At 43.1% G+C, this 16536-nt stretch overlaps 1 pseudogene; it reads right to left on the bottom strand.

Moving 5' to 3' along the window:
* Positions 1–1620: 1620 nt before the first annotated feature.
* Positions 1621–7594, bottom strand: LOC118919092 (carbohydrate-binding protein AQN-1-like; annotated as a pseudogene).
* Positions 7595–16536: the final 8942 nt, after the last annotated feature.

Genomic DNA, 16536 nt, shown 5'->3' with positions numbered 1-16536 from the left:
GGCAGCCTTGACAGGTCAGGGTTTGCTAGGGCTGAAGTAGATTGTCAGTCTCAGAAACACTTTGGTTCTTTGGGCAAGAACGTGTCCCTGGCACATGATTACAACATGTCCCTAGTACATGTGATTCCAGGTGAGTCATTCAGATCCCAACCACAGAACATATATTCTCTATGTAAGGAGAAGGAGAAGTGAAATAACATCGCTCACACTTACCTCTTATCCTTGGTGATTCGATTACATCTGAAAGACATCAGAATGGAAAAACAAAATGACAAGTTGCAAGTTATATTTATGGGTCAAAGTATGAGAATGGAAAACCCCCTCCTCTGTGAAGAGCAGCTGAGTGGCCAGGGGCGGTGCTGAGCAGGAATAGGAGACAGCACTGCTGTCCCCACCCCGGGGACAAGCCTGGTCACACAGGGCAGAGCAGAACAAAGGTCTGCCCTCAGCATGCAAAGACTAACTCATTCCTACCTTCTTTTTTCTTAATTCCACTTAATTAAATTACAATGTTTCCACTCAGGAGCCACAGTGAGAAAAGTCAACTCTGACCAGGGTTACCAGCTGGTCCCAAAATGACCAGGAATTGACCTGGTTTAGCACTGAAAGACCTGTGTCCCAGGACCTCATTCCTGGCTAAACTAGGAAAGTTCATCATTCTAACTCTGACCTGTACATTTCTTTTGTTGTAAATTCTGTAATAAGATTGATGATCAATTTATTGGTGGAGTAAATCGATTGAATGAAATTTTCCAGTGAGGAGATATGAGGCATCTTAATGTTTAGATATTTCACCATTTCAGGCACCCGAGTTAGGTGCTTGGATCCAGGAGTTCTTACTGCAATCACAGGGCCTCCCGCAGTTGGCAGGGCACTCCGGATTGCTTTCACGACCTAACTCACAACAGCCTCAGAATCAGACGAGCGTGAGCCACAGTCCCTGAGGGCATTCAATGGATGGCTTTGACCAAGTTATTCACCCTCTCTACCTCAGGTTTCTCATCTGTAAGATGGGTATCGCAACACTAATGACGTAGGATTCTTTTAAGATGACATTGATGAGCTGTCCAAGGTACCCAGAGAAATACCTTGAATATCATAAATGCTGAAAAGTATTACCTGGTTGTCATCATTATTGTCTATTTAATGTTCTCTTGTTCCATCCCCAAATTCTAAATGAGGTAACCAAATTCAACAAAGATGAAAGTAATTACCTAAGTGCACCTGAAAATCCTGTGTAAGAACTGAGACTAGAAGTTGTTATTTTTACATCTCTGGCTCCATTTGGCCTGAGTTTGACAGGATCCTTTGTAACTGAAGACCAGAAGCACACTGAATGGAAGCCGGGATTTAGGTGATATTATTCAATTTCAGGTGTTTTGGGGGACCTCACAGTCAAAACTGCACACTGTGCTGTGTGCTGTGACCACAAGGGGACACGGCAGACGTGGGAGAACCAGAACAGGAGCAGTACCCGAAGACCAGGAGCTGCTTTCTTCTCCAAAAATGTCCATGAGCTTTAGGACACCTATTAATCTCCAAGCAAATACTCAAACAAGAGGAAAAGGGACTCAGAAGGAACCCCTGCCCCACCTACCTTGGGAATCTCTGTAGTAGTAGTAGGCATCAAAGAGTGCGGACTGGCGACCGGCGTTTCTGGAGTACGACATGGTTAAGTAGTTGGAAGAGGGTGGGTAGAAGAGAGACATGACTCGACAAATGATCCCAAGGGAACTGGGTCCATCAAGGACTTCCACCTGCTCATTCTGGCAGGCGAGGCTGTTGAGACAGAGGGAGAGGCAGGCATCAGTGTTTGGAAATGCCTTCTTTCCACCAGGCAGCTGCCCAGCACCAGTGGGCGGACATCAGACAGGCGCAGCCACGCTTGTGAGAGGGGAAAATCCATATGAGGACACGGAAGGGAGGCCATTCAGTTCTGACCGATGACGGGCCTTTACAGGTATCAAAACAAAGCCAACACAGTTGGGAGTTTCATGGGGCCCCCACCTCAGTGTCAGAGTGAGAAGCCCCACACCTGAGTGTGTGGGTGCTGTTCCATGTTTCTGCTTCCCCTTCCTCTGGCAGATGGGGCCTCCCAGCAGCCACCGCTCACCCTCCCTGACTCAGGGCAGACGTGCCAGGGGTGTCCAACCCTTCCCACTGTAGGACAACATGAACACGAGGCTGTCATACTCCCGCTGATGGCTCCCTCCTCTTTGTCCTTCTGTGCAGACCATAGACCCTTCAACACAGGATTTCTCATTCCTCTCCCTTACTTAGTGACCAGTAGGTCCCATGCTCACAGAAGAGAGGCCAGAGACTCTCACGGTCCAGCATGACAAGGGGAGGACCCTAGGACACACCGATGGCACCCTTTATATCAGGTCGCTCTTGGCCCAGCCTGAGTCCTTCCTCAGTGCCAAGGACAGGCAGGTTCAGCAGCAGTCTTTGACAAGGACAAAGGACTAATATGGGAACATTTCAAAACTGGCGATTCTTTTGGTCCCTGGTGAAGTGGTGATGCAAAATGCTCTGTCATCCCTGGCTCTCTCCTTACCTCCCTTCTTTCTCTGTGTCCCAAACCTGATCTCAGTAACTTGCTTTTTCAAAAGCATCGAGCAAGTTTGCTAAAATGATACAAATCCTATTCTTGTCTCTAAGGTTCCAGAAAGAACCTACATAACCTACAGGTGGTCCCTATCACTCAGCAGGTCTGCAGGGGCAGGGCCCTTAGTCACACAAATCACATCAGGTCTCATCCACCACCGTGGGCTGCATTGGTTTCATCTGAAATTGATGGAAATGTGGCTCCCATGTCAAAACCTGTGAAGAATGTTCAGGAATAAAAACGCTGTGTGTTAAGGATGTGCTGGAAATGCCTTCTGTTGCCTTATCATTACTTTCATTCATTTTTTCATCCATTCATTGAGTCATTCATTCAAAAATATCTCTTTACCCCAAATGAGTTTCTGTTCTAGTAGACAGAAGCAAAAGCATCAGCAAGGATGTGCTTTTTTTTACACTTTAAGGACCAACTAGAGATTCGCACAGGATATCTGATAGAGGAAGAAGGAGAGAGATCTGAGCATCTGGGAGAAGGTCAGGGGACTTTATGAAACAGTGAGCCATTGGGCTGAATACAGAAATACTCATGGAGGACCCCACTTGGAGGGCAGGAGAGTGTGGTGAAGGTCAGAGGCAGAGGGGAAAGTGCGAGCAAAGGCACAGAGATGCCGGAAGGTCTGGGGTGTCCAGACTCAGTTTGTGTGGCTCAGCAGAGAGGGGAGAGGTGGTTAGAGGGAGGGGACATCAGGAGCCAGATAATGAAGGAATTCAAAACCTATGCTATGGGGAGTAAACTCTCTCCAAAGGCAGGGAGCCCCCGCAGGGTTTTCAGCCGAGCGTGGAAATGGGGCTGGATCGTGTCCAGACACCTGCCCTGAATGGTGGAGGATGAGCTGGAAGAGGCCATCCCGATTCCTTCCCAGAAAACTACAGTAACATCAGAAAGGTAGCTCACATTCTGAGCACTTCCTTGAGGAAGGGAAATCCCAGCAAAGCTAGCTTCCCAAGTTGGCTTCAGGAGGATGGTCCAGATACAGGCAGTGTCGTTCCCAAGAGAGCTGATGGTATTGCTGGACAGGCCTGTGAAGAGGCTCCCACATTCCCTAGACTCTGCAGACAGAAAGAAGGGGCCTGGAGGCTGTGCACGGCAGCCCAGGCCTGGGGGGTGCTGTGCTGTTCTTGGGGCCCAAACTGTTCTTGGTTCTCCAAACTTGCCAAAGTTCCAGGGGAACAGCATAGGCCACCTAAGTCTGATGATTCCACAAAAAAATGTGGGTTTTCTGTGTACCTGTGAAAAATAAACATTTGAATACCTTTCTCCTGTTACTATGTCTTTATCAGTTTAATTTTCAGACCCATTCAGGGACCCTAGGAGGACTGAGGAAAACTTTTTCCTCTCCTTGAACAAATAAATCCATCAATGGTGTCATCCTCATGCGGCATCCTTCCCTGACACTGACATGGGACGTCCTCGGTGATGCAGTCTCGGGCCTTCTGGAGGGGCCTCCATCCTGAAGCTGGTGGGAGGTGGCTCCCTCCCCTGCCTGGGGAGGCTGGGCACACAGGAGGCCCCAGGAGGCTGCCTGGGCTGCAGAGGAAGGGCAGTGGCTGGGAGGGGACCCGGAGGCAGGGGAGAGGGTTAAGGGACTGCTATGGCTCAAGTAAACTGTCAGGTTCAGTCACTCCAAGTTCTCTTGGCCAAGACCGTGCCCCTGGCACACTTCATTCCCATGTGCAGAAGCCACTGGGACTCCAGCCCTGGAGTACAATCCTGGGTGGGGAGGGGAGGGAAATAGTGCCATGTGTTCACGTGCCCTCTGGACGTTCAGTAGAAACCAGTGTGGCTGAAAAGACACCAAAACAGAAAAATGAAAGGAAACCAATGGCTCAAAATACAGGAATGGAAGGCACACGGCCCTGCACACAGCAGCTTAGTGTCCCGGGGTGGTGCTGAGCGCTAAGTGTGCTGCTGTCCCCTCCCCGGGGACAGGCCTGTCACCCAGGGCAGAGCAGAATGAAGGTCTGCCCTCGGTATGCAAAGACTAACTCACTCAGTGCTTCTCCCTCCTTTTCCCCAGCTCCACTAGATTGAGGTGCAATGGTCCCCCCTGGAGCTAGAGCCAGAAAGGTCAGCTCTGACCTGAGTGGCCACTTGTCCAGCCGCCTGGCATTCCCCACTTACAGCACTGAGCGCCACGGTGTCAGGACGCCTCTCCGTCCTTGGTAAACAGGACAGGTGGCCATCCTAACTCTGACCTGCACATCTCTGGCCAGTTCTGTGACAAGACCAATGATCAATTTGATGCTGGAGTAAACCACTTGAATATGCTTCCAAGAAAGAAAGATCAACCATTTAAAAGGAAGTCTGACCATGTCAGGGACCCAAGTTAGGTCCTTGGATCCAGGAAACCTGGCGACAATCACTTGGCCTCCCCCACTTGGCATGCCCTGGGGCTGATCCTCACACTGTGATGGAGTGTGCTCAGCACAGCTGAGGAATCAGAGGGCCCCAGGTCATAGTGCTCGTGGACATTAGAGGGGAATGGCTTTAGACACGCTATTTGCTCTCCGTGAGCCTTGGGGGGACAAAGCCTAGACACATAGAACTTGTGAAGATGAAATTTCATAACCTCCCCCAAAGTTTTCAGAGGAGTCCCTGGAGTCTGGTAAGTACTGGCTGTTCCCATTATTATATACCGAATTGCTTTGCTGCATCATTTCTATCCTCAGTTTATAAATGACCAAACAGAAGTCAAAATGGGTGAAATAATTATCTAAAGCCACGTGGTGAGCAGGCGTCAGGAGAGGGAGTAGAACACTGACACTGTTTCCCCTCGGGCTCCTTCTGGCCAGAGGTCAGCTGGACTCTTTAATCAAGGACCCTGAACATGCTGACCGGAAGCCAGGACTCAGCTGACAGTATCATATTATTCAATCTCAAGGATTCTCTGGGAACATCGAATTTCTGGAACTGCAACACTAAGTCACATGCTTATTGTGTGCTATTAACATATACTGATATATTATAAATATGCACACATGTATAAACACAGTTACATGTAGAAGCAGATACACCTATCTGTACATATACAATATATACATGTATCATACATTATATAGTTATGTAATATATATTTACATACTGTATATTATGTTTTATATATTGTAATATTTAATGCATGTAATTATATAATACAATATATATACATATATATAATGCATTAAATATACTAGGCACACAGGAAAAATAAATTAAAAAATGCTAAATGACATATAATGATATCAACAGAGGGATAAGATTCTTTTGCTGAGGTGTATATGCCCCGATATTTGGATGAAGAAACAACTTGGAAAGATACTGCATCTGGGCATGTAGAAATGCTGAGAGAGAACATATCTGTAATGACAGGACCTATGAATGTTTTGGGAGAGGGTCATAGGGTCCCACTGACTCCCTCTCACTCAGTAAATTTCCAACTGAGTGATGACTGAACTTTATTTAGATAGTCACATATGCAGCCACATGCACAGCATGTCACAAAGCCAGGAGAGAGGAACATCAAAGGATCCTCTCTCACTTACCTTCTAGATCACCATAGTAATATGCGCCAAAGAAATTGGGCGGCTTGCTGGAATTTGTGGGATACTGGATGATCATGATGTTGGAAGATGGTCGGTAGACTAGAGAGAATCCTGGACAAACTTTCCCAAGGGAATTGGACCCGGAAGTCCATCCAGGATTTCCACCTGCTCGCTCGCACAGGTGAGGCTATGGGGGAAGGAGAAAGGCAGGGATTAGTGTTTGGAATCACTTTCTTCAGCAGATGGTCTCTCTCCACCCGTGACTGGACACCAGATGGCACCAGCCTTGCTCATGAGAAGTCCAAGGCCAGATGAAGACAAGGGAAGGAAAGTTCACCAGTTCCACTGAAAAGACAACAACCACCCCAGGACCATCTCTCCTCCCCTGGAAGGCCTTACCCTCCGTCTGGGCAGGAGGTGTCTTCTGGGTCACCCAGGGAGTCCTGCCTATGGTTCTGAAAAACCAATGAAGGAATTTTTATCTCAGACATCAGCTGGGTTTCAGGCCTCCACAAGAGTCAAAATATAGTCAACGAGGTGCTGTGTTTCCTTTTGCCAAGGCAGCTATGCCAGGGTGACAGGCCCAGAGACGAATGTGTGGATGCCCCTCCTCAGTGTCTGCTTCCCCTCCTCTGTCAGATGGGGTAGGGAAGTGGGGTACGGCCCTGACAGCCAAAGCTTACCCTCCTTATGTCAGAGGAGAGGAGAGAGGGGTGTCCAATTCCAACTAATGTAAAACAAACTGCACATGGGGTGCTCTCAGTCATGGAAGTATCCCCACTTCCTTCTCCCCATACTTTTCAAGACATCATCTCCTACCCCTTATCCGTACTTAGCCACCAGCGTGTCATGCTCACAAGGAGAGAGAGTAGAGCCTCTTTGGGTATAAGAAGACCATGTGTGGGACATCTCAGTACCTCACACATGCTGGAACCTTAATACTAGTTTGCTTTTGACCCAGTCTGAGTCCTTCCTTGGTGCCAAGGATAATCAGATCCAAAACAGTCTTTCAAAAGGACAAAAAAAAATTTGGGGGTGGGGTGGATCTTTCAGGAGCCCATCATGAAGATTTTGCAAAGGGTTTATCCAGAAGGCAGGGAGGCACTGAAGAATTTTCAGTGGAGAGTAAAAGAGTCAATTTTTTTAGATGCCTCTGGGGTAGGGGAAGGGTGGATCAGTGAAGGCCAAGAAGAGCTCTTCCCATGAAACTACAGCATCAAAGAAAATCATATTCTAAGTACTCACGTGAGGGCTGGAAATGTCAGGTGGATTCTCTCTCTTGGCTTCATCATGATGGTCCAGACACAAGAAATTTTGGGACTGATCGAATTTATGATCCTTCCTGATTGATCTGTGATGAAGCCTCCACAGGCAACAGGCCCTACAAGAAGCAGATTATGATGAAGGGCTCCAGGGCAGCTCCAAGTCTGAGGGATTTACCATTCATGCGGCCCTAATTGTTATTGATAGTCCTAACTTTTCAGTTCTCCCAAAGAAAATGCACATAATGACCAACTGTGATGAGCCCACAAACCACAACCTCTACAACTTTCACAGTGGAGATCCCCAAAGTGCTAGCTGACACAGATCCCAGCGATCTGCTCCACAGAGGATGCCAGCAGCTTTGGACTATAAGGCGACCAGAAGTCATTGCTGCTGTGGAACCGCAAGAGAGGGAGACACTGGTGTGCCCCTACCTCAGAAGGAGCTGAGTTGCACCTTACTGGGACCAGGGCTGCCAGCCCACCTGCCAACTCGGTGCACCACCTAGACCCCAGAGCCATACCCACTCCATGTGCACCATTACCTGGCTCTCTGATAGAGCTTGTGCCCATATCTCAGGCACCACAACCACCATGGCTACAGGATAGCTAGCATCCAGGACAACAGAGCTGCTGTCTCTCCTCAAGCACCTACGATCAGACCAAACTCCATGGCCACTTTGAATACACCACACAACAGTCACTAGTGTCATCACCACCACTACAAGGGTGCCTGTGAGCCAATCCCAGCGTCAGTAGGGAACCCCTTGGCCACACAATCACACACAGAAGAAAAGGAAACAGGAGGTCCTCAGCAGACTTTGTGACTAAAGTCCTCATTTACTACTGCAGATACCTGCAGCCTTAGTCACTGAGGACCCCTTCAATCCTCACCAATGCTGAGCTCAGGTGGCTGAGCTTCATGGAGATACACTGCTGGATCAGAACTAGCACATCTCACCCAGCTAGTGTCCTCACACCTACAAATAGGAGATCTTTCTCCAACAAAACCAGTCCTTAAAATCTGGAATATGTGATTGCCCTTCAAATGCATACAGAAATGTGAAGTTACTAATAAAAAGAAGGAAACTTGATGCAACCAAAGGAACACAATAATTTTTTCAGTAGCTCATGCCCAAGAAATGGAGATCTACATATTGCTGAACAAAGAATACAAAATAATTGTTTATGGAAAGCACTGCAAGTTACAGGAGAACACAGATAGGCAACTCAGTGAAATCAAGAAAACAATCAAGAACAAACAAGAAGCTCAACAGAGTGATAGAAATCATTTTAAAAGTCTTTAAGCTGAAGATTGTAATGAATTAAATAAAAACTGCAATACAGAGCATCAACACCAGACTTGATCTGTGAACTTGAACATGGATCATTTGAAATTATCCAGGAGAGAACGAAAAAAAGTGAAGAAAGTCTGTGTGACTTATAGGATTTCATCAAGTGAAGTTATGTTCACATTAAGGGAGTCCTGGAATGAAAAAATAGAGAAAAAAGGCCTGAAAGATTATTTAAAGAAATAATGCCTGTAAACATCCCAAATCTGGGAGAAATATGGTCATCCAGGTACATGAAACTCATAGGTTCCCAAATAGATTCAATGAAGGCTTCACTGAGACACATAATAATAATGTTATTAGAAATTAAAGTAACAGAATTGTGGAAATTGCAAGAGAAAAGAAGCACATTTCATATAAGGGAACACCCATAAGACTATCAACAGATAGTTGAGAAACAGAAACTGTGTAGGTCATGAGAGAGAGTTTAAAGTGCTCAAAGAAAAAAAAAACTGCCAACCAAGAATACTTTACTCAGAAAAGCTATCCTTTAGAAATTAAGGAGACATAGAGACTTTCCCACACAGGCAAAAGCTGAGGGAGTTCATAACCACTAGACTTCCCTTAAAAGAAGTGCTAAAGAGAGTTCTTGAAGCTGAAATGGAAGTTCATTAATTAATAACATGAAATATACAAAAGTATAAAACTCACTGGTAAAGATAGATACATAGTTAAACTCACAATGTAACATTCTAACAACTCTAGAATAAAAATTAAAGGACAAAATATTAAAAATAACTACCTACAACAATTTTCCAATGGGTAAACAATATAAAAATATATAAATTTTTAGATCAAAAACAAAATGTTGGGAGAGAAAGTCAAGGGTAGAGTTTTTGTATTCATGTAAAGTTAACTTGTTATCAACTTAGAATAACCCTAGGGCATCTTATGTAAGTCACAGTAACCACAAAGGAACACCTAGAGTAGATACACAAAAGGTAAAGTAAACAAAGCATACTACTAGGGATAATCAAATATTAAAGGAATGAAGCAAACAGGAAGAAAGTACCAAAGAAACTATAAAATAGCCAGAAGATAATGAACAAGATGGCAATAGTAAGTCTACCTATTAATAATTACTTTACATGTAAATAATTATATTCCTCAATCAAAAGACATGGAGTGGCTGAATGGGTTAAAATTACAAGACCCAAGTATGTGTTGCCTATAAGAGACTCACTGAGGCTTTAAGGACACAATAAAGCTGAAAATGAAGGGACAGGAAAAGATATTCCATGGAAATGGAAACCAAAAGAGTGCAGAGGTAGCTATACTTATGTCAGACAAAATACATGTAACTGTAATAAAAAAACTGTAATAAGTGACAAATAAGGTAATTACAAAGTAATACAAAAGTTAATTCATCCCAAGGATATAACACTTGTAAGTATATGTACCCAAAATCAGAGTGCCTAAATATATTAAGCAAATATTAACAGATCTGAAGTGAGAAATAGAGAGCAATGTAACAATAGTAGGGGACTTCAGTACCCCACCTTCAACAATGGGTAGATCACACATTCAGAATATCAGTAAGGAAACATTGGACTAGAACTACAAATGAACCTAGCTGATGTATACAGACCATTCCATCTAACAGCAGCAGAATACACGTTCTTCTCAAGTACACATGAAACTTTCTCCAGGATAAATCATATATTAGGCTACAAAACAGGTCTTTAAAATTTTAAGAAGATTGAAATCACAGCAAGTATCTTTTCTGACTATAATGGTATTAAACCATAAATCATTAATTAACAGGAGTGAAGCTGGAAAATTCACAAATATGTGGAAATTAAACAACACCCTCTTGAAACCAATAGGTCAAAGATGAAACCAAAAGAGAAATAAAAAACTATATTATAAGAAAAAACAAAAATGGAAACGCAACATACCAAAACATATGGGAAACAGCCAAAGAAGTTCTAAGAGAGAAGTGTATAGTGATAAATGTGTACATTAAGAGAAAAGAAGAAAAATCTCAAAAAAAACCTGTCTTTATATCTCAAGGACATAGAAAGAAAAGAACAAACTAAGTCCAAAGTTAGCAGAAGGAAGGAAATGACAAAGATCAGACCAGAAGTGAATAAAAGAAACTTGAAAAACAATTGGAAAGATCAATGAAACTGAGGATCATTTTTTGAAAGATAAACAATTGACAAACCTTTAGCCAGACTCATTAAGGAAAAAGAGAGAAGACTCAAGTACAATTAGTAATGACAAGAGACATTACAACCACTGTCACAGAAATACAAAAGGTCATAAGAAATTCTTGTGAACAATTGTGTCAACAAATTAGAAAACCTAGAAGAAATGGGTAAATTCCTAGAAACTTATAACCTACCAATACTGAATTTTGAAGAAATGGAAAAGCTGAATAGAATAGCAGGAAAGAGAGGTCCAATACCAGATGACTTCACTAGTATATTCTACTATATCTTTAAAGAAAAATTAACACCATCTTTATGAAACTTTTTCAAAAAATAGAAGAGGTGAGAACAATCCTAAACTTATTTGAAAAGGCCCCAGTTACCCTTATAACAAATCCAGATAAAGACACTTCAAGAAAAGAAAATTATAAGCCAATATCCCTGATGAATATAGAGGTAAACATTTTTGGCAAAATATTAGCAAACTGAACTCATCAGCACATTAAAAAGTTCATACACCGTGACCAAGTGGGCCATATCCCTGGGAAGCAAAGGTGGTTTAACATGCTCAGATCAAGAAGTATAGCACACCACTTAAACAAAATGAGGGGCAAAATCATATGATCATCTCAAAAGAGGCAAGAAAAGCACCTGACAGAATCCAACATCATTTCATAAGAAAATCTTTCACAAAATTGCTATAGAAGGAATAAAAGCCATATATGACAAGCCCTCAACATATCATGCTTAATAGTTTCTCTAAAATCACGAACAAGACAGGGATGCCCAATCTCACCACTGCTATTCAACATCATACTGGAAGTACTAGCCAGAGAAATTAGGAAAGAAAAAGCAATAAAAGACATCCCAATCAGGAAGAAAAGCATAATTGTCTCTATTTGTAGATGACATGATCTCATATACATCGTACACCCTAAAGAGTCCCCAAAACTGTTAGAATAAACAATTTCAGTTAGAGGACACAAACTCAACATACAAAGTCAGTTGCATTCCAGTGTATTAACAAGAAACTACCTGAAAGAGAAATCCAAGCAGCAATGCCATTTACAATAGTACCACCACCAAGCAAAGTACTTAGGAAAAAACTGAACCAGGGAAATGAAAGACCTTTACACTGAAAACTGTAAGACATTGATGAAAGAGGTTAAAGAAGACACAAATAAATAGAAAGATGTCATATGTTCTGAGATGGGAAGAGTTACTACTATTAAACTATCCATTCTACCCAAGTAATCTACAGATTCCATGCAATCCCTATCAAAATTCAAATGGCATTTTTCACAGAATTAGACAAAACAACTCTAAAATTTCTCAAATAGTCAAATCAATATTGATAGAGAAGAAGAAAGCTGGAGACATCATATTTCCTGATTTTGAACTCTATTACAAAGTGACAGTAATCAAACAGTATGGTATTGGCATGAAAACCAACACACATAGCAATGGAACAGAACAGAGAGCCCAGAAATAAACCCACACATGTAAGATCAAGTAACCTTTGACAAGGGAGCCAAAATACACAATAGGAAGAAGATAGTCTTCCTATTGTGCCAGGAAAACTGGGTATCCACATGCAAAAAAATGAAACTGGACCCTTATCTCATATGACTCACACACAAAAAATCTCTAAATGGAATAAAGACTTAAAAGGAAGACCTCAAAATATAAAACAACCAGAAGAAAATGTAGGGAAAAAATTCCTTGCTTTTTTAAAGTGCCTTGATTTGGTGTTGGAAAATAATTTTTAGATATGGTATCAAAAGCACAGGCCACAAAAGCAAAAATAAACAAGTGTGAATACTCAAACTAAAATGTTCAGCACCGCAAAAGAAACAATCAACAAAATGTAAGGCAACTTACAGAATGGGAGAAAATTTTTGTAAACCACATATCTGATAAGGGGTTAATTTCCAAAGTATAAAAACTCAACAGAAAAAAACCCCCAAGTAGTCCCAATAATAAATGAACAAGGGACCTGAGTAGACATTTTTCCAAAGAAGACAAATACCCAACAGGTACATGAAAAAGTGCTCATAATCACTAATCAGGGAAATGTTAATCAAAACTACAATGAGGTATCACCTTACACCTGTTAGGATATTTATTATCAAAAAGATAAGAGATAACAAGTGTTGTTGAAGATGTGGAGAAAAGGAAACCCTTCTGTACTATTGGTGGGAGTGTAAACTGGAAAACGGTATAAGGTTCCTCAAAAAATTAAAAATAGAACTGCCATTGATCCGGCAATCCCACTTCTGGGTATTGTTGGGGAGGAAGAAGTTTCCTCTGGCCTTCAAGGTTTTTCTAGCTGGTCTAAGAACCAAATTGACATGAGACAGATAAACAGGAGAAAAAAACAAAATTTAATAGTATACAAACAGGGAAGCCATATGCATGGATTCCTAAGACAGTCAGGGAACATGAGGTCTATTTGTCATCCTGAACCGAGGAGAAGCGGTAAAGGTCTGAGACCTCAAAGGAAAAGGGAAGCAAGTCACAGAAATATGAAAAGGGTAAATGTCTGATAAACAAAACACCTCATGGGCCAGCAGAAACAATAGAGCACAGAGAAATTTCAACAGACTTAGCCACATTCCTTCCCTGTCTACCCCACCTAGTTTATAATATAGCTGCTATGGTGACAGCTCTCCTCCAGGAGCAGTTAGTTCGTCCCTCTAGATTCTTTTTATGCAGCCTTGGAGGTGGGATGGAAAGAGGTTAAAGTATCTTCCTGAGTCTTTTGATGGTTTCCAGCTCAAAACAATCTGCACATCACAATGGTCATCTTGGATGACCTGTTCTTGGTGCCTACAGTATATACCCAACAGAAGCAAAATCAGTACCTCAAAGAGATGTCTGGAGAGAGATCCATGTTCATTGCAGCATTATGCACACCAGCCAAGATATGGAAACAACATTAAGTTTCTGTCCATAGATGAGAGGATAAATATATGTATATATATATAAAATGGAATGCTATTCATATCATATATATAAAATGGAATCTTTTTTGGCCATAAAGAAGGAGATCCTGCCATCTGCAACAACATGATTAAAACTGCAGGGCCTAGTGCTAAGTGAAATAAGCCAGACACAAAAAGGCAAATACTATATTGTATCACTTACATGTGAAATCTGAAAAAAATAAGTCATCTCATAGAAACAGAATTGAGGGGTGGCTACCAGTGGGTGGAGGGAAATGGGGAGATGCTGGTCAGAGTACAAACTTTCAGTTTTAAGGTGAATAAGTTCTGAGGAGCTAATGGATAGCATGGTGACTATTAATAATACTATAGTATATACTTGAAATTTGCTAAGAGAGTATGTATTAAGTATTCTTACCTACCCCCCCACAATCAGAAAAAAAAGGTAACTGTGAAGTATAGATGAATTAACTTGATTGTGGTTATCAATTTACAACAAGTATGTATATCAAATCATCTTATTGTACACTTTAAATATACACAATTTCATTCATCAATTATACCTAAATAAAGCTTAGGGGGTGGAGGAATGAAATTAGAAAACCCGTCTGAAGTTCTTAGTGTAATTTGAGTATGGTGAATGCCTAGTCAAAGTTAACTGTCTGTTATCCACTCAATTGTTACCTTGTTTCTATCCTCAATTTGTTAATGAGTAAACCAAAGTCAAAAAGGTAAAAGGACTTAACCAAAAGCCACAGGGCAAGTATTTTTTCATCTCACTGGCTCTTTTTGCCTTGAATTTGATTTCACACGTTCTAATTCAAGACCACATGCGAGCTAACCGGAGCCAGGATTGGGCGGATAACATTGCAGTGTTTGAGGACCTGCAAGTATGCACCCTGGTCCCACGCTTCCTGTGCAGAGAACCCCAGCAAGAGGAAAAGGCTCATGTGGAGCAGGAGCAGCAAGCGAAAAGTGAGAAGATGCAGAAACGTTAGTACTAGGACTTGTTTTCTTCCATAAAATATCAGCTTCGAGCTCCAAGACAAACATCTGCAACCATTCAACTGTCTGGAGAGAGAAGCTTCGCTTCGTGTGTGGTTTGCAGGAACCAGATGCCTTTCATCCTGCTGTTCTCTAAGGCTTCTCCAGGAAGGGTGCCCTAGTGTAAGGTCCTGACAACCAGCTTTCTCGATTGTAATATTAAGTACCTGACATTAAGCTTTTGATTGCTGAGGTATCCGTTTCAAAGACATGCATCTCCAATAAACACGTGACCAGCCACACGACTGCATAAGGAGCCAGGCTGCCCATCCATGAGGTTCCCCTTGTAGAAAGCCTTGGGTGGTCTGGATAACTGATCACCTGAGTGGATTAGCCTTTTCCTTCCAGAACTTAATTCCTGATTTTATGTGTTACATTCACCACAAAGTGGACCCAAGAACTCTAGTCACCCCACCCTCGACCCCAGTAAAAGGGGAACCCAGCCCCACACTCTCACTCTACCTGAGGCCTTGCAGTGTGTCCCAGACCCAGGATTGTAATAAACCTTGTTTTTTCCAAGCTCCAGGGTGACTGTTGCTGAGGTTTGTGGGCATGTCTGTGGGGGCGGCCACTGGTCGTCGGGCCCAGGCGATGCCCACAGGCATTCGGAGCCCACAGCGTCACTCTGGATAGGCTGGGAACAAGCCAAAGGCCCTGAGCTCTCTGACCTATTTATCCTGTGACCACATTCGGGGGCACTCCATGCGGTTGGTTCCATCAGAGCCAAGACAACAAGCCAAGGCCTCCTCTGTCCCCAGAGGAGGAATCATGACCAACCATAAAGCAGCCGTCAGTCCCGACGATATGAAGTGTGTTCAGATGCTCAGTCCAAGCCCCTCTCTTCCTGAAACACTCAAGGGGCTGTGCGGAAGCACCTTCCCTGTGTTCACATTTCTTATGGTGCCTTATGCTCAGAACATTCTACTCTGGCCTCTCCAAACTTCCCATCCAGTAAGAACGGCATGAGCACCACCTGACTGTGAGGCTTTCTGAGACCCTTCCAGCCGAGCCTGGCACCTCATCTCTCAGTATCGGCGGCAGCCGCCGGCGCCTGAAGCGGGCACCCAGGGGCCTCTGCTTTCTGTGTGAGTGGCTTGCAGTCTGCACCTGAATGACAGGCCTCTTTGGGAGAGAGGGTGTGTGTTGTATACTTCACCACGTCACAAGGAGACAAATAACTTGTAGAAACCCAGACTGTAATCTGGTTCCATAAGTTAAGAGTTCCCCACTTATCATATACATAGTATGTACATATATATGTATAACACGCATTCTGTATCATGTATACTATGTACACTACACATGTTAAATACACTGGAAAACACCAAAGGGATTATAATGAGATCAATAAAAGAAAATTTTCAATACTAAGAGATATATGCCATATCATCAGGATGATACCTACAGTTTCAAAAAGAGATTTCATATAAGTCACCCAAACCCCAAGATGTGGGCATGCAGAAATGCTGGGACAGAACCTCTGTATGCTGGAGAGGGTCACGGGGGCACACTGACCATCCCTCGCCAGGTGATGGTCCAGTAGGACCTTGGTTCAACCTTATTCCTGCAGCAACACAACAGCCACATGCCCAGTGCCACATAGCCAGGCACAGAGAGGGGAGGGAACACCAGC

Source organism: Manis pentadactyla, chromosome 8 (genome assembly GCF_030020395.1).
Source record: "Manis pentadactyla isolate mManPen7 chromosome 8, mManPen7.hap1, whole genome shotgun sequence".
NCBI classification, from domain to species: Eukaryota; Metazoa; Chordata; class Mammalia; order Pholidota; family Manidae; genus Manis; species Manis pentadactyla.
Note: the sequence above shows the minus strand (reverse complement) of the source record. Positions and strands in the feature narration are given on the sequence as shown.